We start from the raw sequence: 25,709 nt of genomic DNA, 5'->3' as shown, positions 1-25,709 counted from the left end.
GAGAATGCACAGAGGAAGTCTTAGGTACGGTTTGGCAGAAAATGAGGTGGTACAGAGACCAGAGGACACAAGAAGCCAGAGCCATAATATCCCTAATAGGGAGATTATGTATAGGAAGAGATGGTCTTGGGTCAGCACCAATTCTTAGTTTCTAAGGGATGTCTGTACAGAGCTAAATACCACAGCAAATTAAAATACAGAAACAGAAACACTAATCCCAGTATATAAATTTTATTTTTCCAAAAAGTTTCCCACATGTTTTATTCATTTTTTTTGACACTCAAACATGCCTAGTCATCCTTAAAGTTCCTTTGCATTTTTACAGGACACTGCTGAGCGTCATACTTTACCAAGTAACAGTACTCAAAGTCATTCCCTGTTCATTGAAACTTTATATTCTTTGACTAGGGACTCCCCAACTCCTCATTCCATTTCACCCACACCCTGAGATTTGGACGTTGCTTTGCCTCCTTGCTAAAGCACAGTAGGAATGAGGGTGAGGGCACACACCAGCCCACTGACCAGTTCCAGCTGGTCAGTGTACCTTGTGCCATGACAATAAAACACCTTCATTCCAGCAATCTTGAGTGGTCCATATACTTGACCATCTACGACCAGGAGACTGTTTAGGCAATGAGCTTTTCCGTGAGTATGTTCAGGGAGTCCAGGGACCAGGATGGGGCGGTGAAAGGAGACATGGTCCCAGTGCTCCTTTGGGATGCTGAAGGCATAAAGGGTAGACATGTAGATAGAGGTGACCAAGCTCTCACAAGGGACTCTTGTGAAAATGCTACCCTAGTCTTCAGCTGGTTGTGTCATCAAAGAACACTTTCCCACAAACAGAAAAACAATCAAGGGACAAAGGAAGGAATGACTCAGCAGTTTAATGAAGGAGTGACAGATGGAAATGGGGAAGAGGAATGCTGGCATTACAAATATAAACCTTGTCAGCACTTTGAAAACAATAGCAAATACACTTAAATAAATTCAAAGTTTATTAAAATTAGGCTGCAACTGAAAAACAGTTGAAATGAAAAACAATAGCAGTTTAAGAGTTTCCCCACAGTAATGCACACTATTCAACGGGCTCTTATACTATGTATTCACATCTGACCTCACTGTCCAGGAAAGGCCAAGTCTACTTCACTACAGGTCTTACAAACACACATGCAGAGTTTTCAGGTGGTAGCTGGCTCTTCTGAGCATCTGCCTTCCCATGTACTAGTGGCAGCAGGTGACTGCTCTTCTCTGGGATGTATGATTATGACACCCGATGGCTTCCAGTATGCTCCAGTCACAATGAAATTGCACTTCCTAGGCAAGATGAGTATGTAAATCCTTCATAAACTCTCAGGGCCATTCTATTCTCTTACAGAGGAAACAGCAAAGACACGCTTTCAAATAGGATACTGGATTAACATAAAAATATTTACACTTGCATTTCAACAATTTATCTTACAGCTCTTATTAAAAGTGGTTTTTCAGGTTGCAAATACCTCTGTTCTATTTGAGAGTGTGCATATTTTCCTGATGTACAGGTTTGTAAGAGAATACTATGGTACAGAAAGATCATCTGGACCCACATTAGGGGTTTCTCCTATAGAAAGTGTGCTTGAAATCATAAAATCAGCTTTCACACAAAACAAGCAAACTGAGGTCTGCCTCACACAACTCAGCTGAGGAATGACAGTGCAAAGTTTAGGAATTAAAATTAAATAAGTCTATTATGCTGAGAAAGCATGTGAGTCAGAGGAGGCATAGCAACACACTCCTTCCTTTCCTGACATTGGATCTACATCACTTTACTAAATGTATACGTTCTGAGACACCTAACTTTTACTGCCACCCATGAGCTCCCACTCTTCTCAGATGTCTCTGCTCATTCCTACATGAATGCTGTGTTACTAGACAGCTCTAGATCCTTTGCAGCCTTTGAAATATTAGGTAACTTTCTAACATAACTGCTGTCTTTAATTTCCACCAGTGATTAGTCTAGTGATAATTTGGTATTTATAAAAATAAAATCCCTAGGCTTAAATCCTCAAATATTTTTTGAGAAATTTCAAATTTGAATTATTAATTAGATATTCAATCTCAAACATTTAAATTGGTCAGGAGGCTCACATTTGTCAAGAATGTGATGTGCACCTTACATAAGAAACTCCATCTAGCCACCTCATACAAATGATAGAAGGTAAAGGAAGCATTTGCCCTGGGCTGAGAGGCCTGACTCCTGCAGACAGGGTCCACTGTGACACAGTAGAACTCAGACCTGCTCAGCTGTCACTGTCTGGTAACCAAATGGAGTTTAAAGGAAAAAAACAGAAAGATAATTTCTTGGCCTACTGCCCTTGGAATGACAATGAAAGAAGATAGGGGAGAAGAAATACCCCCTCATCTTCATTCTGCCCTATGAGTCCAAGAGTCTCCCCAAAATCTAATAGAAACAGGTAACTTCATGTGAGTCAAGATCACAAAGAACTAGACAGTATTTTTCTTGGTAAAGTAAAACACAGTTTCTTGGAATTGAAACATCTCTAAATTGCAACCATTTCAGGTACAGAAAATAAACATCACTTAGAAGTAGCACTGTTCCTTCCTCTTCAGGCTCGCCCCCCACAAAGGCCCTGCCAAGGGCAGACCTACTTGAGTAAAGGTGTCCTCTCTTCTCACTTTGTGTTCAGTTCATTCTCGAGCTCTGTTAATTTAGGAGAAGCTTTCACTTTGTCAGACACATCCTGCCCTTGTGAAAAGAGGCACTGACTCTCTTTAAATGTCAGATTTTCAGGGGCTCCAGAACTGCCAGGTAAGTCTGCATCTTGGCTGGACAAGAGGAAAACACAAAGATAATGCATCAAAATACAAGTGACGAGCCTAAGTAAACTTTCATAAAAATTGTAACATTTCAGTGACACTTATTCATTGTTGCACATTACTGAAGTAATTTTATGTATTGTGGCTGAGAAAACTATACCTACACTATGATCTGAACAGAACATTAAAAGCCAGTTGGTACTCTTACAACTAAAGGCAAGTTCAAAGAAAAGGGAGAGGACCGCGCCTTAGGCCCTTAACCACCTGGGCCAAACATTCATGATTAAAACATAAAGAAAAAGAATCATGAGAGTAATAAACCAACAAATAATTCCATGTAGAAAGTGGCAAAATATTCTCTTGACAGTGACTTTCAAAAATGAATAAGGGAACCAGAGATTGCTCAGTGGTGAACCAGAGATCACATCAATACTGGGAAGACATGGCAGCCTGCACAGCCATAGAGAGACCCTCTTTCAATGAGTTGGTAGAGTAAATTGAGGATAATTTCTATCAATCTAAGGCCTCCACATGCATGAACATACATGATGTGTTTGTATGTCTGATGTTACATCCCCACACTAAAAATGGAGAAAGAAAATAACAAAGCCAGTGAGTTCAGTTTCAGTAAGCAGGCAACTCTTGCCAGCTAAGCAAGTTTAATTGTGAGGGTAGTTTAAATGTAGATAGAGCAATTCCACAAACCTTCCCCAGTCTCATACTGAGAGTCAGACCAGCACTGATAAAAGCAATTCACTGTTACAAGATGATAGGACCTAAGGCAGTAACACTAAGGGAGGAAGAAGACACCCCTTTTGTAGGATGTGAATGTCAGTGGGCAGTGGGGCCAGCTGCTCACCAACTAAACCTCAACATCTTTTCCATGAGGATCAAGCCTAGGGGCCACTGAAGGCAACATGACTCCTCTGATACAGCTGTGTCTTGGGAAAGGCCATGGAGAGTCGTGGGAAGGGGCCAGGAGGGCAGGAGAGTTGAGCAAATTTAAGGCCACTCAGTCTGGGATTGGAAGTTTAGGGCCTAGGGCATGCTGGTCATCCTGGTCAGGTAGGTGTGGACAGTTCCAGAGTGGCATACCTACAATCCACCTCTCCTCTCAGTCTACTCTGGCTGTTGAGCACCTGCCCTGTGGGTGTGAGGGCTGTGGGTGTGGTAGGTGTGGTGGGTGTGAGTGCTCTGTGTGAGCATTTTCCTGAGATTCAAACCAAATGTTCCCTAAAGACAGCAGATGTGACTCCTCTCAGAAAACTGCTCCTCTCAATTTCCCAAACTCTCTCCTTTCCTCAATACCTCAATTCCCTTTTCCTGTGACCTAACTCTGAAGTTCAGGAAAGACACAGCAATGAAAGCAAGGAGCAGGCTGGCCTTGCTCTAGGCAGAGGGCATTGCAAAGTGCCATTACCCTGCACATCCATGCATGCAGACTCATTGATAGGCTTGCTATTTAGGGGTTAGGCCCTGTCTGATTTAGAGCCCATTGGGGCCGGTTGCTAGCTATCTAAGCTTCTGCCACCTAGCCAAGGATCATCCTCCACTCACAGGAACATGCACCACTCTGTTCGTAGATCACCACTTGAATGCTGCTTGCTTTCCTGGTGATGTGGAGGAACACAGCTGTGTCACACATTGGGAACAGAACTGGGAGGCACAGTCATAATCTATTGTGCTTTGCTGCTCAGGACACTGTGGCTCTGCTCTGGACAAAAGGCACCATGGCAGAGACCCAAGCTCTGCCTTACCTGCCCTGTGGTCAGTGTCTAATGAAGGAAGGCTAAATTAACACATGGATCTTTTCACAGATCTAGTCCCTCGGGGCTTCATCTAGGCCATGATCAGGGAACATCAGGGAAAGAGACAATTAAGGAGCAGGGAGCCACCCTGTCTCTAGTGTTATCTTCCTCTTACCCCTTCTCCTGCATCCCTCTGATGTGTTTGTTGTTAAGCCAGTACCACTGGTCAGACACAGGTGTCAGCGTCTGGTGATGTCCAGCTGTAATCTGGTTCTATCCATGAGGGTACTTGGAGTCCTAAGCCAAATCTCCAAGCCTGATCCTTTAATAGCTTCTATTGTCCCTGCCAGGGAAGATATTCATGATCACGTTGGAGAATTCCTGAATGTTCTGGTTGTCCTACCATCTCTCATTCAGGTCGTCCCACTCCAGATTCCCCTTTTGTCTCAGGCTCAATGCTGCTGGTTCGCATCCTGTTGAAATCATCCTGAGTGTTAGGATACAGGAAAGATCAAACCCTCAGATAATGATAGGCAGCCAGGTCACTGCTGTCCCCACAGGTCTGGAGGATGTGTATCTGGGCTTCTGTGTCAGCTTGGTAAAGCTAAGGTACAACCCAGACCATCTGAGAACCAGAATTGGAGTTATGATGCCAAAACTGTTTCCTGTCAATGTGGTCTCTTCAGCTACACTCAATACCAATAGCAGGTAGATCTATTGGACCTCTTCCAGGTCTGTCACAATGAAGCTGGCCTTAATGGCCCTGGCATCCATGTTGAAAATGCACACAGTTTGGACTCTGAGACAGGTGAAATAGATTGCCCTCTTTATTGTCTAGGCCCACTTATCTGTAACAGCTACTCATAGTTCTACAGAGAGGAGTCTGGGGGCTGGCCATCCTTTCTCTGGGATATGAGGCTTCTTGTCACTTATGCCCAGCTTTGAACACCTGCTTCCTAAAGAGGATTAGTACTATAAACACATCTTTTGTCCTGTGGGCCTGGCACCATGCTGACTCTTGCAAGCCACTCATGACCTCTGTTAACCCTATGGCCTCCATCCCCATCACAGTTGAAAGAATGGGAATGGAGCTTTAACCTGACTTGTACATAGAGCTGGGAACAGACAAGGCTTATGTATGGCTTTGCAATATAGGTGCAGATCCTGGACCTCACTATGCCTCCTGAGGTGACAAGTTCAACTTTGTCCTCACTCTCCTAGTGACCAACAATCCAGCTACTCTTCCAGGAGTGGGCCCAGTCCAAATCCTGATCCAGGAGGATTCTCTCCACCAGGCAGCCTCCTCCCCTATCAGCTTAGGTTCAAGGGATCTGGGGAAAAGCTGTGCTAAGGCCCCATCCAGGCTAACTACCATCCTCAGAGAGCAAACAGCCTACTCAGAGAGAAGAGAAACCTGGTTATGTGTGAAGTGTTGGTGAGCACACACACATACACACACACACACACACTCACATGCACACGCACACAATAAAGCAATGACAATAAGCATATTTCACTGAAGATCCAGTTCCCATACCAGGCCCATTCCTGGCTTCCCCATCTGAGAACTGAGGTCTCTTTTTAGATGATCTTCTCTCAAATTGCAGAGCTCTAGCTCAAATTTATGCCTCATAGAGTCTCAGCCATGTGCTTCAGGCCAGGGGATGCATACAGAGTAATTACTAACTTTGCATCACTGCCTTTTAAAAGAAAAATTGAAAATGCCATGTGTAAAGCATGAAAATGACATTTGTGAGTGCCAGACAGCTGTTGGCATGGAGAGAGTCTGTCCACACTCCAAGATGGGACTACAGGACTGGAGAGTGTCTGCTTACACTTTGAGCAGATACTATATGCTACCAAACAAGTGGCATAGGCCCTGGGTCTAAAAATGACTCCAAGTCTCTAATTCCTCAGTGGGATCCCCTCTACAATAGCTTAGAGACTCATCCACAGACTGTGCCTGACAGAATGAAGACAGCCATGACAGTCTCCCCAAAAGAACATCATAGTCTGGGCGGAAAGGCTAAAGGAAAGCCCACCATATGCACCAACCTGCAGCACAGGTAATACATAGTGTAAGCTGCACTGACTCACACTGACCCTGTGGACAGAACATAGCATGGGGCCTGGAAGAGCTCTAGCTTTGCCAAATTTGTATGGTCTGGGCAAGAGGACAAAAATGGTTGTGATAGCTCCCTAAAATCTGGGTCTCTGTCCCCTCTGCTTGGGGTCTCCTACGGAGAAAAATTGATGCAATCTTGGAGCAGGTGAGTAAGCTTGCTATTCCTGTGTGGGATGTGGTCACAGTGCTCTAACAATGTCCTGAGGACAACTGCTAGTGCAGCCACAGTAACTTCATAAGTATACACAGCATTCATAAATATAGAAATGTCCACAAGGCACAAATATTTTGAGTTTTCTTATTAAAAAGAACATTAAAAATACCAAAGTTTTCCATAGTGTTTATTTGGAGACTAAGATATTAAGCTCTATATGTAACTATTAAAATTAAATAAAATATTTAGGCCTCTGATTTATATTTCATTTCTTCATAACAAATCTTCCATTATCAGGGGAAAATCGAGACCCAATGTGTGAGCCAACATGAGTTTGCTTTCTGGACAGCATTTCCTGTCACATTATATGCATTTCTGCTTCATCAAAAGCACTTCAAGTGTATTAATGACATTCTGGGCCATCAGATAGATAGATACTCCCTTGGCCTGTTTGTCCCTCAAAAGCTTGTCTGAGATGTGTCTTCTCACCACATATGAATGTGTAACAGTATTCCCTGGGCAACATACATTTTCACAGGAATGAGCTTCGCCATGGGGTGATACACATGGAAAAATGTTTCCAAAGACTCCAGGATCTCTTGTACATCATCAGACACTGTTAAGCCTCCCGCATAGCTACACTTCTGTCTTGTACTTAGAACACTGTTAGGCCTCCCTCAAGGGTACACTGATATCTTGACCTTTACACAGGAGGTGCCTGCTCAGGCATAAGACTTTGGGTCTCCAAAGTGAAGAAGGGTTGAAGATAATGTTGATAACAGTGGAGAAAATGGAGGCCTGGCTTGTGAAATTTCAGAGAGATGATTAAAGACATTTTCAGGGCCATTGCTAGTTTGATTGTGAAGATTCTGTGGTTCTGGCTAGCTGGGGTTGAAGAATCAGCTGTGATTAACAAGATACCAGTAGTACTAAAGCATAAACTTTGCATTACTGGGACTATTGATGCTGATTAGCTGGAGCTAAGCAATTTGCGGTGATTAAGAAGAGACCAGCACCATTGAGGGGACTTCCGCTGGGTAGTGTTTTCTGAGAGCACAGAGGCTGTGTTCCAAAGATATCAAGATTGTACCTTGTGCTGTATCTGGACTTGGTAATGTGTAAGAAACACTTAGGTGGTACTGGTTATGACGGCATGAAAGTGTCATGAAGAACAGCTGAGGCTTGGCACTGTGAGAGGTCATGGAAGGCCATTGGAAAAGGTATAGCCTCAGCTGTAGTTGATGGCTCAGGACGGAAGGGGTCATGCAAAGGATTTGAGGCTTGGCACCATGAAGAGAGCCTATGAGAGGCTATTGGTGAAGCCTAGTTGGAGTGGAACACCCCAGTGTTTTGGAGATGTCAGTATCACGGGATGATCACTAAGAACAACAGCCGTAGTGGAGTGGATCAACCTGAGCTTAGAGTGCTACAGAGGGCAGAGCTGGAGAAGTGATGCCAGCCCTTAGGAGGAGTACAAAACATCAACTGGAATCCCAGACAGTGAAACAAGTAGCTGGCTTCTATGGAAGCCAGGGAGTGGAATGTGATGGTTTGTATATTAATGTAACAAGGAGTGGCACCATTTGGAAGTGTGACCCTGGAATAGGTGTGACCTGGTTGGAGTAGGTGTGTCACTGTGGGTGTGGGCATAAGATCCTCAGCCTAGTTCCCAGCATTTGGATGAAGATATAGAACTCTCAGCTCAACTCTGCCTGTACCATGCCTGCCTGGTTACTGCCATGCTCCCACCTAGATGATAATGGACTGAACCTCTCTGAACCTGTAAGCCATCCCCAATTAAATGTTGTTTTCTACAAGTCTTGCCTTGGTCATGGTGTCTGTTCACAGCAGTAAAACCCTACCTAAGACCAGTGCCAAATTACACTTGCCTACAGGAGAATGGACATGGTCCATGGGTCACACTGGTGAAACCTGGACAGCTGAGGTCAGGTCACAACCATAGTGTCTCTCTATACAGATGAAAACTGACACACCTTCCATACTAGTATTTCTCAGTTGTCTCAGCCCTTTGCTTAGCTGCTTTACATCTAGTGACTGATGAGAGTACACTGGATGATGCTTCTGATCACAGGGGATTCCAGGAACCAAGATGCCTTAAGCTCCCCGTGGAAGTTTGAAAATGCTTGGCCCAGGGAATGGCACTATTTGGATATGTAGCCTTGTTGGAGTATGTGTGGCCTTAATGGAGGAAGTGTATCACTGTGGGTGTGACCTATAAGATCCTTGTGGTAGCTGCCTGAAAGCCAGTTTTCTCCTAACAGCCTTCAGATGAAGATAAAGTACTCTTAGCTCCTCCTGCACCATGTCTGCCTGGAACCTGCAAGCTCCCACTTTGATGATAATGAACTAATCCTCTGAACCCATAAGCCAAAACCAAATAAATGTCTATACAAGAGTTGCTTTGGTTGTGGTATCCGTTCACAGCAGTAAAATCAGAACTACGTCACTCCCTATGACAGATTAGATGGTTAGATGAGTGATGTCTAGCCGATCAAGCTCTTTTTAGAGCATTAAAACACTTCTAGTTCAAAATTCCAAAGTCTTCCATGTTGCTCAAAACAAAACCCACATAAGCACAACTTGGTATGATCAAGTGTCACATTAAGAGTCCACTCCATTGCATCAACTTCTACATTAGTTACCTTTGTATCTTTGGACAGAAATGCCATGAGCAGAGCAAACTATAAAACAATGAGGCTAGTGGAACTCATGGTCAGGACATCACCTGTAACCAGAGGTTAAGTTCAATAGCTATAAGGCATGGTGGAAGGAGAAGAAAGCTGAAGGCTCACATCTAGGCTCAAATTACAAAGCAGAGTGCACTGGGGGTGATACAAATATCTAAAACCTCAAACCCCAGCCCCAGTGACATTCTTCAGCAAGGCACGCCTCCTACATCTACCCAAACATAGTCACCTACTGAGAACTGAGTACTCAAATGTTCAAGACCATGGAGTAGAGCTTATTCAAAATGACATAGGAATTCAGAAATTCACATCAGTAGCAGAGAGAACCTTCAATGTGTGTCAATAGGTGTTGCTGAAAAGCCAGCAAGCTGCTCTCCATCGAATTTCAATAAGATGTGGATTAGGTAAAAAAGGTAAACAGGCATCTCCAGGGCAAGAAAGCTTTGAACCTCTTTATACCTACAAGGTAACTCCAGATGTGCTGGTCAGGAAAATTACAAGAGGACCCAACCCAAATTCAAACCCTTCAGGCTTCAGGGTAAAAATACCACAGGAGCCAATAGGGAGAAGGCCATTAATCAAACACTCACTCAGCAGATGAGATTACACCTAGTCATAACTCATAGACCTACTCGTTAAACAGCTTACATTCTGCAATTACCTCTTCAACACAATCCTAAATGCTACAATCAAAACAAATAGTATCTTATTTTTTCAGCATGACTTGAAAACACTAAATACCTCTGAAGGTGGTGAGTGGGATCTGGCAGGACTTGGGGAAGTCAGCTAAGGGAGTACAAATGACAAAACAACACAAAACAACTTATCAAAAGCTAGCAGCAACCTGCCTGATGTCAGTGGAAAGATCCTGAGGGTTGATCAGAAGTCTGCAGACTTGAAGAACTGTTGCTCTAAGAGCTCACTTGAGGAATGAGATGGGTAGCAACTGCAGAGTGGTGTGTGTGTGTGTGTGTGTGTGTGTGTGTGTGTGTGTGTGTGTGTGTGGTGTTTTCTTAGTTTTTTTTTTTTTTTTTAAAGACAGACTCTCACCATTAAAGTTCTGGCTGTCCTGAAGGCCATGTACACCAAGGATTTGGAAGACACAGAGAGACTCTTTCTCCAAGTGTTGGGATAAATGGTGAATAGACCTTCTATGAGTGTCTTTAAATCTCAAACTGTGAAGATTTTTAAAGTCTCCTTTAGCTTGTCTTAGTGATGTTGGAACTTGAGGCAATACAGCAAGCACTGAGGACAGAAAAGAATATACCTTGGGGGTTATCCAGATGGATCAGAATTGAAAGGAACACACTGATGATCTGAGCTTAGTTCCAAAGACACTGTTAATATTCAGAAACAAATATAGTCAAATTTTACCCTTTGTAATATTCAGTAAGGACATCAAATCATGGATTAAACTATTTTCAGTGTGGTTATCCTCCACAATCATAAGGCTGATTCCTGTGAAACAGTCTTGTGGAACAAACAGTAATAAACATCACATCAAAAAGACTTCAGAGCAGGAAAGCACTGGCTGCCCTTGCAAAGGATCTGGGTGAGTATCCCAGCACCCAAAAGTCAACACACAGACATCTCCAACGCCAGTTCTAGGGTACCTGACTCTCACGTGAACATTCTGGGCATTGTGCATATACACACAGCACACATACACATGTAGGAAAACCAAGCATACACACAATTAAAAAACATACATCTAAAAAAAAAATCCTTCAGAGCAGACAAACTGATTCATGCTACCCAAGTGGCCACACTGACACTTGTGACTTGAGACAGTGGCCAGCTTTGCTCTTATGACTTGGGAGAGCACCTATATCAACTAACCCTCATGACAAGAGAGAGTAGACCTACTAATCCTTATGACCTAAGAGAATGGCCACACCAAAACAGGTGTCCTGAGAATTTATATTAAATTCAAAACTGCAAATATTAGCAGTCAGTGGTTTTCTCAAAAATTCATTTTGTGGTGCCTTCAATAAATAAAAGCAAAATATAATCCCAACCTGACCCAACATAAATTCATTCCTGGAGACATTCTGACATGTACACCAACAGAGAAGTGATAGGGTTAGTACTGTAGCCTGGTACCAAACAATAAGCCTGCCCAATCTGAAGATATTCGTGGACAAAACAACTTCTTTCTTCTGGAACATTCACAATTGAACTAAGGCCATCTCATTCCACCTCTAAAGCTGCAGTGTGCCTCCTCCTCTCACAAGCACTCTTAATACATGATCACGTGACAGCAGCCACACCTTGTGAAATGAGGTTGTTCTCAGGGTGGCTGAGAAAGTCCACTTTCTTCTGCAAGAACAAAATGACTGAAGCTGGCTTATGCATGAAGAGGTTAGTTTGGGTCAGTTTTGATATAGAAAGCTCGGGTGACCTCAATGGTCAGACTTTGTCATCGTCCTATGTGACATCTTGGTTGGATTGTATGCAGAAAAGAAAGATTCCCATGGCAGGATGAGAAGTGAGAGGTATTTGGGAACAGTTTGGCTCTTTTCATGGAAACCAGTTTTTGCTAGACAGGATCCAGCTGTATATGGCCCAATCATCCTGCAGTAGGCACCATCTCTGTGTGTATGTGTATTTGTGTAGATGGTGTGTGTTGTATGGTGTGGGGTGAATGTGTTTGCATCTGTGTATGTGTGTATGTGCTTGTGTGTGTGTGTGTTCCATGTGTGTAATTGTGTGTGTGCCTGTGTGGTATGGCCTGACATGTATTGTTGGTACAAATGTATGTGTGTGTACATCTATGTTGTGTGACTGTTTGTTTGTGTTTATTTGTGTTCTCTGTGTGTATATGTGTATTTGCATATGTGTAGTATGGTGTATGTGTGAGTGTGTTCCATATATGTATGCAGGTGTTTGCTTATGTACATGTATGGGTAAGTATGTGCTTGTATGTATGAATATGCCTGTGTGTGTCATGTGAGTGTGTGCATGTATATGTGTTTGTGTGTATGTTTGTGCTTCTGTGTATCAGCATGAAGAGATGAAATGAAAAGATTAGATACATTTTCATTGCTCTCTCCCTTATGACCGCAAGTCAGGTCACTCACTGAAACAAAATTCTGTCATCTCAGCTAGGCTGAGAATCTTGTAAGCTACAGGAATATGCTGATTTGCCACTCTCCCTAGTGCTGGGATTACGGGCACACACATTCACACTTGGGTGGTCCTAAGAGTTCAAACATAAATTTACAGCACAAGATCCTTGGGGGATGTTCATAATCAAACCACAACAGTGACAGATCTTACCACCCTCAAGCATGCTATCTTGAAGGAGGATCCTTTCTTGATAAAAGCACTGGAGAATAGCAGACACAAGGACACTTGACATCCCTTTCCTCCTGAGATCTAGAGAAGGAAGCCACAGATAAGGCTAGTCTTCTCATTGAAGAGAGGTCCGTCTTGGGTTATGTTTCTCCAAGTTTGCAGATGTCACCAAGACCCTACCCAGTCATGTCTGACAAAGCCACATGGAAACCAATGTGTAATGGAATCCTAGTCTATTGCATCTTTCTTCTTCACTCTATCCTTTTCTATAGAATGTCCATTTGCTAGAGAAATCATATCCTTTGTGTAATGACACATCCCACACTGTTTAGATGTGGCTGATTGTTTCTTCCTCAGCATGCTTGCCTGGAGATATGACTGGATGCATGTCTTCTGGTAGCCATAGGACATGAGCCATCACAGTTCTAGCTCTCTCTATGGCAGCCATTCTCAAAGATGACACTGTCAGCCCCAAGGGCAGCTACATCCACAGAGAATAATGAAAGGGCCCAAATGAATATTGGTGATGTTGCATTTCATCTGTTATTCTGAGTGTTTTAAATGGAACTGCCCATGAACAACAAACTCCCTAGGGTATCTCATGTCCCCCACATCCCCACACACATATGTACATGCAGGAAAAAACGCAAATGCATGTGAAATTAAAATAAACAATTACGTAAAATTGAATACAAGAGGAAAAGTGTCATGTTTAAGAAAAAAAAAAACTTCCCCTCAAAAATTATTTACTGTCCTGAAATCTATTTCTTATAGGAAGGGGACCCCTAGATGGGAAGATTTTTCTCTGTACACTTCTCAGCATGGGCTGAGGCTGTCTAAATTGTAGATATTTGGTGAAATGGGGAGGAGCTTAGAAAGATTAGCATCTCTTTCCATGTCAGCTGTCTTCAAATCTCTCTTGAATGCCATGTTTTCAACTGAGCATCTCTTGAAATGGGTTCTACATCCTGAGTCATGGTTATAGTTTGAGGAACTTCAGTTACTACATAGATACAAGGGCCTCAAAGGCCTCAGAATAGTCGTCTAGGACTTCCCAAACCCATGAACATGATACAGGCCCAGTCAAAGTTAGCTATTGGGTCCCAGCACTGCCACTAGGCCTGTCCATAGAAAAAACTAAGATATCTGAGGAGCTGAAGAAAGCACAGAGTCAGGCTCAAGCCTTTTTCAAATTCAGAAATGTGAAATCTGTAATTCATGTAACTGCTTTCATATTTCTTTAATGATTGAAATCTTAGCACTTGTGAGATTGGATCTATTGAGACAGAGACTATAGCTGGTGAAGTGACTCCTTCATACAGACAGGTGTATCTGGATTATCACCAATGTTTACTCTCTGTTGTTCCAGCAGAAGTGGGAGACACATATAGCCTCACTCAGGGTAAGTATGCCAAAAACAAACAAAAAAAAAAACCACACAGACAAAAAAAAACCAATGCCTATGCTTTCCACCACTGAGCACTTCCAGGTGTAAGGGTCACCAGCACACTGGCATCTGGCAGTGACTATGTCTCTGATTTGACTAAGGCACTAGAGACTATTTACATCATTAACAGTTTGGCTCACTTCTCCAGGAATGGTACAGAAGAGATAAAACAGTCGTTAATCCTGAAAGCATCACCCCATTCAACTTCTTCCTGAGCTCCTCACACACCCAGACCCTGAGCACTGGAAACTCCTTTATGCCTGCTGCTGTATTTCCACACTCTACTTCGCTGGACTCTGGATTTTTCCTTCTCTGATGCTCTGCTCTCAAGCCTCTGCCTTGCACCCTGCTTTTTCATCTTTATTTTTATTTCATGTTCCCACATCTTCCTTGTGTTCTGAGTGAGTCGGCTATGCTTCATGAAATACATGGCTCTCCACCTACATACCCTAGTTTAAGGACACAAGTGACTGTGTACCTTCAGGGTCTCTAATGCCTGCAAGAATTGGGAACCTGAATAAGGAGCACTATGCTTTAAAACAAAAAAAATCAAAGGAAAATAAAGAAGAGTGTCAGTGGAGATTCTACCACCACAGAGGAGCCTGTGATGGAGATGAACAGCATCGTGAACACACAGCCAACCTGGAAATGTCTGCATCTGGACTGTTCAGCATCAGCTCCCTGGAGTGTGGCATGCTGTAGGGGTGTCTGAAAAGCCATTTCAGATCACCTCAGCTTGCACTTACTTAGACCAAGTATTTGGAGGTGGGAGGTGACTGCTGTGCCCTGCACATGGGAATGGACTAACAGTGTAACAGAAGCAAGCCTGTGAAGAGCACAGGCCCATGAGGAGCGTCACTGCTGCTCACAACTACTAAGTCTTCTGCAACACTGCTCTCTCCAGCTGCAGCCATGGACAAAGGACCATGAAGTTTGATCACTTCACTGCTTCCCTGTGTGTTGCTCTTGAGGGGAGGGGCCACCTATCCTTATTCTGTCTTTACAGAGGATGCTGTCAGGCCAAGCCTCCCAGAGATTCCAGCCACACATCTCTAAGCAACCTCACTATGGTCTAAGGTCAAGTTGAAGAGCTCCCAATTGGACTCAGTATTTGTTTATTCACTTGAAAAAGGCAATACAGTTCCTTTCTTTGACAATAGAGCTTCCAAGTATGTGCAATAGCACATCACTGCTCAGTTGTCAAGCAGATGTACTCTTACTTTTCAGGATAGAGAAGGAAGCTGGACCCTGGTCTCTGATGTGCTCCTACAAGGCAGACAGCATCTGAGCTTCTACAGGAGGACTCTGCCCAAGACAGAAAGCTAGTTTCAGGGTTAGTCCCTGCTTGATCCTGAGAGCAGAAAAGCTCTATCATAAATGCTGGAAGAAGGTGCTGAGGATGCTAAGAATCTTGTTGTAGATAGGTCAACTTGATACAGAAGTAGCCATGTAAAGAGCTGTGGCTGGATCAGACTGTGTGCCAGCTTAATGAGGAGCTGCTTGGAAGTCAAAAGGCTCAAAGGGAAACTGAAAAGGGCTCAAGGGGCTTTGGGAATAAGCTTCCAAGCTTGGTTAGATTTACTGCAGAGTTGAGTGCCCCTGTGTGATTCACACTGACAATGTCCTTTTAGATGTCATTAAGGCAAGCCTCTGGGGGGTGATACAGTCACTGAGGAATCTACCCTCGTGAGTAGACAACCCTAGAGAGCTTATTTGCTCATCAATTTCACCAGGATGGGATATCTAGCCAGTACCAATTAGAGAAATGAGCCAGCCATAGATAACAAACCTGCAGTGCCTTGATGTTGGACTCCCAAACTGAAAGAAACAATTGCTCTTTGTAAATTATAGAGTCTCGCTCTTCAGGTATGACCAGCACTGGGGTAGCTAGAGCGCAGAGTCGGCTGACACCCGCCAGCTACCCACGACACCCACCACAGGATTTTGAGACTTCTGGTGAGTGGAACACAGCTTCTGCTCCAGTCCAATCGCACGGGACCTGAGACTGCTTTGGTTGGGGAGGCAGAAATCTGGCCTGAGTAGGGCCACAAGCCTCTTCCAGTCAGACCAACACCCAGGTAGCTAGGGCGCAGGGTTGGCTGACACCCACCAGCTACCCACGACACCCGCCACAGGATCTTGAGACTTCTGGTGAGTGGAACACAGCTTCTGCTGCAGTCCAATCACGCGGGAACTGAGACTGCTTTGGTTGGGGAGGCAGAAATCCGGCCTGAGTAGGGCCACCAGCCTCTTCCGGTCTGAACAGCACTGGGGTAGCTAGAGCGCAGGGTCTGCTGACACCCGCCAGCTACCCACGACACCCGCCACAGGATTTTGAGACTTCTCGTGAGTGGGACACAGAGTCTGCTCCAATCTTTAAACAGTGACAACAATAACAACTAACCCCAGAGATTACCAGATGGCGAAAGGTAAATGTAAGAATCTTACTAACAGAAACCAACACCACTCACCATCATCAGAACCCAGCACTCCCACTTCGCCCAGTCCAGGGCATCCCAACACACCCGAAAAGCTAGACCCGGATCTAAAAGCATATCTCATGATGATGGTAGAGGACATCAAGAAGGACTTTAATAACAAACTTAAAGAAATACAGGAGAACACTGCTAAACAGGTAGAAGACATTAAAGAGGAAGCACAAAAATCCCTTAAAGAATTGCAGGAGAACACTGCTAAACAGGTAGAAGACATTAAAGAGGAAGCACAAAAATCCCTTAAAGAATTGCAGGAGAACACTGCTAAACAGGTAGAAGACATTAAAGAGGAATCACAAAAATCCATTAAAGAATTACAGGAAAACCAGACCAAACAGGTGATGGAATTGAATAAAACCATCCAAGACCTAAAAAGGGAAGTAGAGACAAGGAATAAAACCCAAATTGAGGCAACACTGGAGATAGAAACACTAGGAAAGAAATCTGGAACCATAGATGCGAGCATCAGCAACAGAATACAAGAGATGGAAGAGAGAATCTTAGGTGCAGAAGACTCCATAGAGAACATCGGCACGACAATCAAAGAAAATACAAAATCCAAAAAGATCCTAACTCAAAACATCCAGGAAATCCAGGACAAAATGAGAAGACCAAACCTACGGATAATAGGAGTAGATGAGAATGAAGATTTTCAACTCAAAGGACCAGCAAATATCTTCAACAAAATTATAGAAGAAAACTTCCCAAACCTAAAGAAAGAGATGCCCATGAACATACAAGAAGCTTACAGAACTCCAAATAGACTGGACCAGAAAAGAAATTCCTCACGACACATAATAATCAGAACAACAAATGCACTAAATAAAGATAGAATACTAAAAGCAGTAAGGGAAAAAGGTCAAGTAACATATAAAGGCAAGCCTATCAGAATTACACCGGATTTTTCACCAGAGACTATGAAAGCCAGAAGGGCCTGGACAGATGTTATACAGAAACTAAGAGAACACAATTTCCAGCCCAGGCTACTATAACCAGCCAAACTCTCAATTACCATAGATGAAGAAACCAAAGTATTCCCCGATAAAACCAAATTCACACATTATCTTTCCACGAATCCAGCACTTCAAAGGATAATAACAGAAAAAAAAAAAAAAAAAAACAATACAAGGACGGAAATCACGTCCTAGAAAAAGCAAGAAGGTAATCCCTCAACAAACCTAAAAGAAGACAGCCACAAAAACAGAACACCAACTCTAACAACAAAAATAAAAGGAAGCGACAATTACTTCTCCCTAATATCTCTTAATATCAATGGACTCAACTCCCCAATAAAAAGACATAGACAAACAGGCTGGCTACAGAAACAGGACCCAACATTTTGCTGCTTACAGGAAACTCATCTCAGAGAAAAACATAGACACTACCTCAGAATGAAAGGCTGGAAAACAATTTTCCAAGCAAATGGTAGGAAGAAACAAGCTGGAGTAGCCATTATAATATCTGATAAGATTGACTTCCAACCCAAAGTCATCAAAAAAGACAAGGAAGGGCACTTCATTCTCATCAAAGGTAAAATCCTCCAAGAGGAACTATCAATTCTGAATATCTATGCGCCAAATACAAAGGCAGCCTCATTCATTAAAGATACTTTAGTAAAGCTCAAAGCACACATTGCACCTCACACAATAATAGTGGGAGACTTCAACACACCACTTTCACCAATGGACAGATCATGGAAACAGAAACTAAACAGGGACACAGTGAAACTAACAGAGGTTATGAAACAAATGGATCTGACAGATATCTACAGAACATTTTATCCTAAAACAAAAGGATATACCTTCTTCTCAGCACCTCACGGTACCTTCTCCAAAATTGACCACATAATTGGTCACAAAACAAGCCTCAACATATACAAAAATATTGAAATTGTCCCATGCACCCTATCAGATCACCATGGACTAAGACTGATCTTCAATAACAAAATAAATAATAGAAAGCCAACACACACGTGGAAACTAAACAACACTCTTCTCAATGATACCTTGGTCAAGGAAGGAATAAAGAAAGAAATTAAGGACTTTCTGGAGTTTAATGAAAATGAAGACACAACATACCCAAACTTATGGGACACACTGAAAGCATTTCTAAGAGGAAAACTCATAGCTCTGAGTGCCTCCAAAAAGAAACTAGAGAGAGCACACATTAGCAGATTGACAACACACCTAAAAGCTCTAGAACGAAAGGAAGCAAATTCACCCAAGAGGAGTAGACGGCAAGAAATAATCAAACTCAGGGGTGAAATCAACCAAGTGGAAACAAGAAGAACAATTCAAAGAATCAACCAATCGAGGAGCTGGTTCTTTGAGAAAATCAACAAGATAGATAAACCCTTAGCCAGACTCACTAGAGGGCATAGGGAAAATATTCTAATTAACAAAATCAGAAATGAAAAGGGAGACATAACAACAGACCCTGAAGAAATCCAAAACACCATCAGATCCTTCTACAAAAGGCTATACTCAACAAAACTGGAGAACCTGGATGAAATGGACAAGTTTCTAGACAGATACCAGGTACCAAAGTTAAATCAAGATCAGGTTAATGATCTAAACAGTCCCATATCCCCTAAAGAAATAGAAGCAGTCATTAATAGTCTCCCAACCAAGAAAAGCCCAGGACCAGATGGGTTTAGTGCAGAGTTCTATCAAACCTTCAAAGAAGAACTAATCCCAGTTCTTCACAAACTATTCCACAAAATAGAATCAGAAGGTACTCTACCCAACTCATTCTATGAAGCCACAATTACTCTGATACCTAAACCACATAAAGACCCAACAAAAATAGAGAACTTCAGACCAATTTCCCTTATGAATATTGATGCAAAAATCCTCAATAAAGTTCTTGCTAACCGAATTCAAGAACACATCAAAACAATCATCCATCCTGACCAAGTAGGTTTCATCCCAGGGATGCAAGGATGGTTTAATATACGAAAATCCATCAATGTAATCCATTATATAAACAAACTCAAAGACAAAAACCACATGATCATCTCGTTAGATGCTGAAAAAGCATTTGACAAAATCCAACACCCATTCATGATAAAAGTCTTGGAAAGATCAGGAATTCAAGGCCCATACCTAAACATGATAAAAGCAATATACAGCAAACCAGTAGCCAACATCAAAGTAAATGGTGAGAAGCTGGAAGCAATCCCACTAAAATCAGGGACTAGACAAGGCTGCCCACTCTCTCCCTACCTATTCAACATTGTACTTGAAGACCTAGCCAGAGCAATTAGACAACAAAAGGAGATCAAGGGGATACAAATCAGAAAAGAAGAAGTCAAAATATCGCTTTTTGCAGATGATATGATAGTAATACATCAGTGACCCTAAAAATTCCACCAGAGAACTCCTAAGCCTGATAAATAGCTTCGGTGAAGTAGCTGGATATAAAATTAACTCAAGCAAGTCAATGGCCTTTCTGTACACAAAGGATAAACAGGCAGAGAAGGAAATTAGGGAAACAACACCCTTCTCAATAGTCACAAACAATATAAAATACCTTGGCATGACTCTAACTAAGGAAGTGAAAGATCTGTATGACAAGAACTTCAAGTCCCTGAAGAAAGAAATTAAAGAAGATCTCAGAAGATGGAAAAACCTCCCATGCTCATGGATTGGCAGGATCAACATTGTAAAAATGGCTATCTTACCAAAAGCAATCTACAGATTCAATGCAATCCCCATCAAAATTCCAACTCAATTCTTCAACGAATTAGAAAGGGCAATCTGCAAATTCATCTGGAACAACAAAAAACCTAGGATAGCAAAAACTCTTCTCAAGGATAAAAGAACCTCTGGTGGAATCACCATGCCTGACCTAAAGCTGTACTACAGAGCAATTGTGATAAAAACTGCATGGTACTGGTATAACGACAGACAAGTAGACCAATGGAACAGAATTGAAGACCCTGAGATCAACACACATACCTATGGTCACTTGATCTTTGACAAGGGAGCAAAAACCATCCAGTGGAAAAAAGACAGCATTTTCAACAAATAGTGCTGGCACAACTGGTGGTTATCATGTAGAAGAATGCGAATTGATCCATTCCTATCTCCTTGTACCAAGGTCAAATCTAAGTGGATTAAGGAACTCCACATAAAACCAAGACACTGAAACTTATAGAGGAGAAAGTAGGGAAAAGCCTCGAAGACATGGGTACAGGGGAAAAATTCCTGAATAGAACAGCAAAGGCTTGCGCTGTAAGATCGAGAATAGATAAATGGGACCTCATAAAGTTGCAAAGCTTCTGCAAGGCAAAAGACACCGTCAATAAGACAAAAAGAACACCAACAGATTGGGAAAGGATCTTTACCTATCCTAAATCAGATAGGGGACTAATATCCAATATATATAAAGAACTCAAGAGGGTGGACTCCAGAAAATCAAATAACCCCATTAAAAATGGGGCTCACAGCTAAACAAAGAATTCTCACCTGAGGAATACCGAATGGCTGAGAAGCACCTGAAAAAATGTTCAACATCCTTAATCATCAGGGAAATGCAACTCAAAACAACCCTGAGATTCCACCTCACACCAGTCAGAATGGCTAAGATCAAAAATTCAGGTGACAGCAGATGCTGGCGAGGATGTGGAGAAAGAGGAACACTCCTTCATTGTTGGTGGGATTGCAAGCTGGTACAACCACTCTGGAAATCAGTTTGGCGGTTCTTCAGAAAATTGGACATAATACTACCAGAGGATCCAGCAATACCTCTCCTGGGCATATATCCAGAAGATGTTCCAACCGGTAAGAAGGACACATGCTCCACTATGTTCATAGCAGCCTTAATTATAATAGCCAGAAGCTGGAAAGAACCCAGATGCCCCTCAACAGAGGAATGGATACAGAAAATGTGGTACATTTACACAATGGAGTACTACTCAGCTATTAAAAGGAATGAATTTATGAAATTCCTAGGCAAATGGATGGATCAGGAGGGCATCATCCTGAGTGAGGTAACATATTCACAAAGGAACTCACACAATATGTACTCACTGATAAGTGGATATTAGCCCAAAAACTTAGGATACCCAAGATATAAGATACAATTTGTTAAACGCATGAAACTCAAGAAGAACAAAGACCAAAGTGTGGACACTGTGCCCCTTCTTGGAATTGGGAACAAAACACCCATGGAAAGAGTTACAGAGATAAAGTTTGGAGCTGTGAAGAAAGGATGGACCATCTAAAGACTGCCATATCGAGGGATCCATCCCATAATCAGCTTCCAAACGCTGACACCATTGCATACACTAGCAAGATTTTGCTGAAAGGACCCTGATGTAGCTGTCTCTTGTGAAACAATGCCGGGGCCTAGCAAACACAGAAGTGGATGCTCACAGTCAGCCATTGGATGGATCACAGGGCCCCCAATGGAGTAGCTAGAGAAAGTACCCAAGGAACTAAAGGGAACTGCAAGCCCATAGGTGGATCATTATTATGAACTAACCAGTACCCCAGAGCTTTTGACTCTAGAGCATTTGTATCAAAAGATGGCCTAGTCGGCCATCGCTGGAAAGAGAGGCCCATTGCACTAGCCAACTTTATATGCCCCAGTACAGGGGAATGCCAGGGCCAAGGGGTGGGGGTGGGTGGGTGAGGGACTGGGGGGGGGGAGTGTATTGGGGACTTTTTGGATAGCATTGGAAATGTAATTGAGGAAAATACCTAATTAAAAAAAATTATAGAGTCTCATGCTTTTGGTTATAACAACATGCGATGACCCTAAAGGTTTTATATCTATAGATTTATTAGACTAAATGTGGATGAATACATAATGCATAAGTTGTATAACACAACTTTCAAGAAGCAGCAGATGGGAGTGTCATTAATGAATTATTTCTTAAGTACTTGAGAGCACAATTATCATGTAGAATTCATTTCTGTTCCAGTATAGGATGGCATAGTAAGTGTCTACCCCAGTGGGCGAGGTGGCCCACGCCTTGAATCCCAGCACTCCTGAGTCAGAGGCAAGTGGATTTCTGAGTTTGAGGACAGCCCGGTCTAAAAAGTGAGTTCCAGGACAGCCAGGGCTATACAGAGAAACACTGTCTTGAGAAGAAAAAAAAAAGTGTCCACCTCATTGGATGGGACAAAAATCAAAGGAAACCCGCCATCCTTTACATCTTTTGCAAATGCAGTAGCTGACTCAATGCAAACACTCACATGTGGCTAGCTGGTCAATCAGTCTACAGGACAGAGCAAAACATTACCTCTGACAATCTCAGGTGTAGATTATTATTTTCTGGTTCCAGTTCAACTATCCTTTCTTCTTTAACCTACAACCAAGGATCCAAAAGGAAAAATCCATCAATGCAGCACCTACCTGCACATACTGAAATACCATGAATGAACAGAGTGCAAGAAGGGATAGGAACCCTCTCAGCAAGGAGAAGGTCAACTGTCAACTGTCAACTGTCAGGTTGCTCAGTCTCCTTCACATACTACAGAGACAAGACAAGCTGGCCTTAGCAAGGCCTGGTGTGCTATACACCCACATCCCATGGCTCTAAGCCCCTGTCAGCATCAGCCCCAAGGACTACAAGGGGTGCAAGTCTTACAATCCAGACTGTTTATCCTTTGGTTAGTAAGATGTCAGTCAGCCTAGCTGGGAAGCAGAGAGTTTTTAGAGAGGTCCATAGAAACAGTACAGCTTAAAAAAAAAAAATCAGACCCATACAAAGCCAGGTGTGTGTTTTGTGTGTGTGCATGTATGTTTGCCCTTGAGTGTGTATAGATTGTCATAAGACATCAGTAGTCTTGAAAGTTAAGGAGAGAAAGGATTTTATATGAAGATGAGATATTGGGGAATGGTTGTTGGATGTAGGAAGGAAGATAGAGCATGGTGGGATTTTATGAGCCAAAGAAGTGAACTGTATATTTAACTCCCATAGACAACTGGGACAGGAACAGTGTTCCTGCTGGTGGCTCAGGGTTCCAGCTGTGGATTCAGGGAATTCAGACCATTGTGCTGAAAATACAATGTCAAACTAAAGATTCAACATCCCGCTGGTGCTCCTGTCTCCAGACAAGAAATTAAGTCCCTCCTTCTAGGGATCCCATCATTCTCTCCTGCAGTAGATTCTGCCTTTCCTTTTTTGGGTCTAGTCATTCATGCAGGAGACTCAGACCCTCTTGAAGGGAATTCTGTCTCCAGATAGGGATGCAGCCCCTCCTTCTAGGGAATTAACTCTCCTAATATTCACACAGAGAATCTCTTATCACCTGGAGACAGCATTTTTCTGCACTTAAACTCTGACTGGTAATGGTAACCCAATACCTAGGAATTATAAAGTGTTAATTGCTAAATTCCTTCAGTTCAATTATGAAAATCTCTGTACTATTTTGATAAAATTTACTTAATTCCTACATTTGAAACAATAACAGCAACTCTAGTAATACGTGTAGTATTGGTTTGGTCAAATTTATTTCAAATTATTTTTTATTTTGTTTTAGAGATTGTGGTCTACATGGAACTTTCTCCCTACTTTTACTTTTCTTTATTACTAGGAGACAAAAATGCTTTCTTTCTGTTGACAGAGCATGTATTCATTGGTCTTGTATAACCCACTATTGGTTGCAAAGGATTTAGCAGATTCTTTAGGGTATTTTCTATTTATAATATGGTTCCAACTACAAGTAGACTGCATTGTTCTTTCTTTCTGATGCGATGACATGGATTCAGTTTTCTACTCCAACTGACTGGGCTATACAATTAGACCAATGCTGCACAGCAGTGCCAAAAAGACCTGGATTGCAAGCATTTCCGGAGTCTGGTCCAATTAGAATGGAGCATGGTGAGAAAGTTCAACCAGGTTTCATCTGAACCTAGAAGTCTTTCTTCAGTGCCTTAGATTGGTCATGGGATAACCCAATTCATATGGGAAATATTAACTCCTATTCTCTCAGCAGGTGACACGTGAAGACAGAGCCTTTAAGGTGATCAATTCAATGAAGCCTTAAGGGTGGGTTCTCTTGTTATGTCACTGGTGTCCTTCTGAAGGGAACCCTGGAGACACAGACACTTGAAAGGTGCACAGAGAGACCACAGAACACCTTGGGGAAGCAGCTACCTACAAACTAAGGGGACCTGGGACCAAGTCCTGGGCCCAAGGCTTCCAGTCTCAAGCACACAGATACCCCTGGCTCTGTCCTGGGGTCAAACCAGAAAGATTACAGTGTGTCATCTTGGTTTGCCCTTGAGTCTGCAACTCACTACTGTAAGCCAGGCACTATCTTGGGGTGGGTGGGACTAGGTGAGAAGTACTAAGATTTGTCTCTCAAGGTGAGATAAAGTGGTCCTGAGTTGGGCGCTAAGGCACAGTCCAAGGCTGTAGCTTCTGTACAGCTAAGCTGGGGCTTGAAGCAGGAAGAGCTGTGCTGTCCTCAAGGAACTTAGAACCTGTAGCCAGAACAAATGGTTCTTCCTTCAAAGTACCATTGGGCAAATTTGTGAAGATCCAAAATTCTTCCTGTGGCTGTCACCAGTTTTCCTGGAAGAATGCCCACAGAGCTCCTTTTGTTATACCAGGAAGCCAAGCCTTGTCCTATAAGGGGTTGCTCATGCAGTCATCTGATCTCTCTGGCCAGGAACCACTCCCTGCTCTAAACTCATTTTTAAGAGGCACATGAGATCATCTTCTCTATGGTTAAGATCCCTTGTGTAGCATCCTCCGAACTGGTAAGCAAAGACTTCAGGTGTTGGCCATTAGCCTGTGTGGCCTAAGCTCACATTCCCTCAGCCTCTATGTTGTTTCCAGTTTACCATAAAGCCCTGGCTGGTCACACATCACTTTCCACAGAGACTTCTGTCTTCTAAGCCCTCAGTCTCCCCTGTTCAATAGGACCTTCCTGGCCCTGCAATCTAGGCATGTATACTCTAAC

General features: G+C 42.7%; 1 long non-coding RNA gene across 2 annotated transcripts; it reads right to left on the bottom strand.

Annotated features, from left to right (window-relative positions):
* Window positions 1–883: 883 nt before the first annotated feature.
* LOC147000533 (uncharacterized) lies at window positions 884–23,167 on the bottom strand. Of its 2 annotated transcripts, none has more exons than XR_015045915.1 (3): window positions 23,152–23,167; window positions 2,647–2,823; window positions 884–1,314 (listed from the first exon to the last, which is right to left on the bottom strand). It is a non-coding gene; the product is annotated as an uncharacterized LOC147000533 (long non-coding RNA). The 2 variants fall into 2 exon arrangements; XR_015045916.1 differs by lacking the exon at window positions 23,152–23,167 and adding an exon at window positions 4,738–4,798.
* Between the last annotated feature and the right edge of the window lie 2,542 nt (window positions 23,168–25,709).

Source organism: Mus caroli, unplaced genomic scaffold (assembly GCF_978045245.1).
Source record: "Mus caroli unplaced genomic scaffold, Mus_caroli_1 scaffold_18, whole genome shotgun sequence".
In the NCBI taxonomy this organism is placed as follows: Eukaryota; Metazoa; Chordata; class Mammalia; order Rodentia; family Muridae; genus Mus; species Mus caroli.
This window is presented reverse-complemented; position numbering and strand designations above follow the sequence as displayed.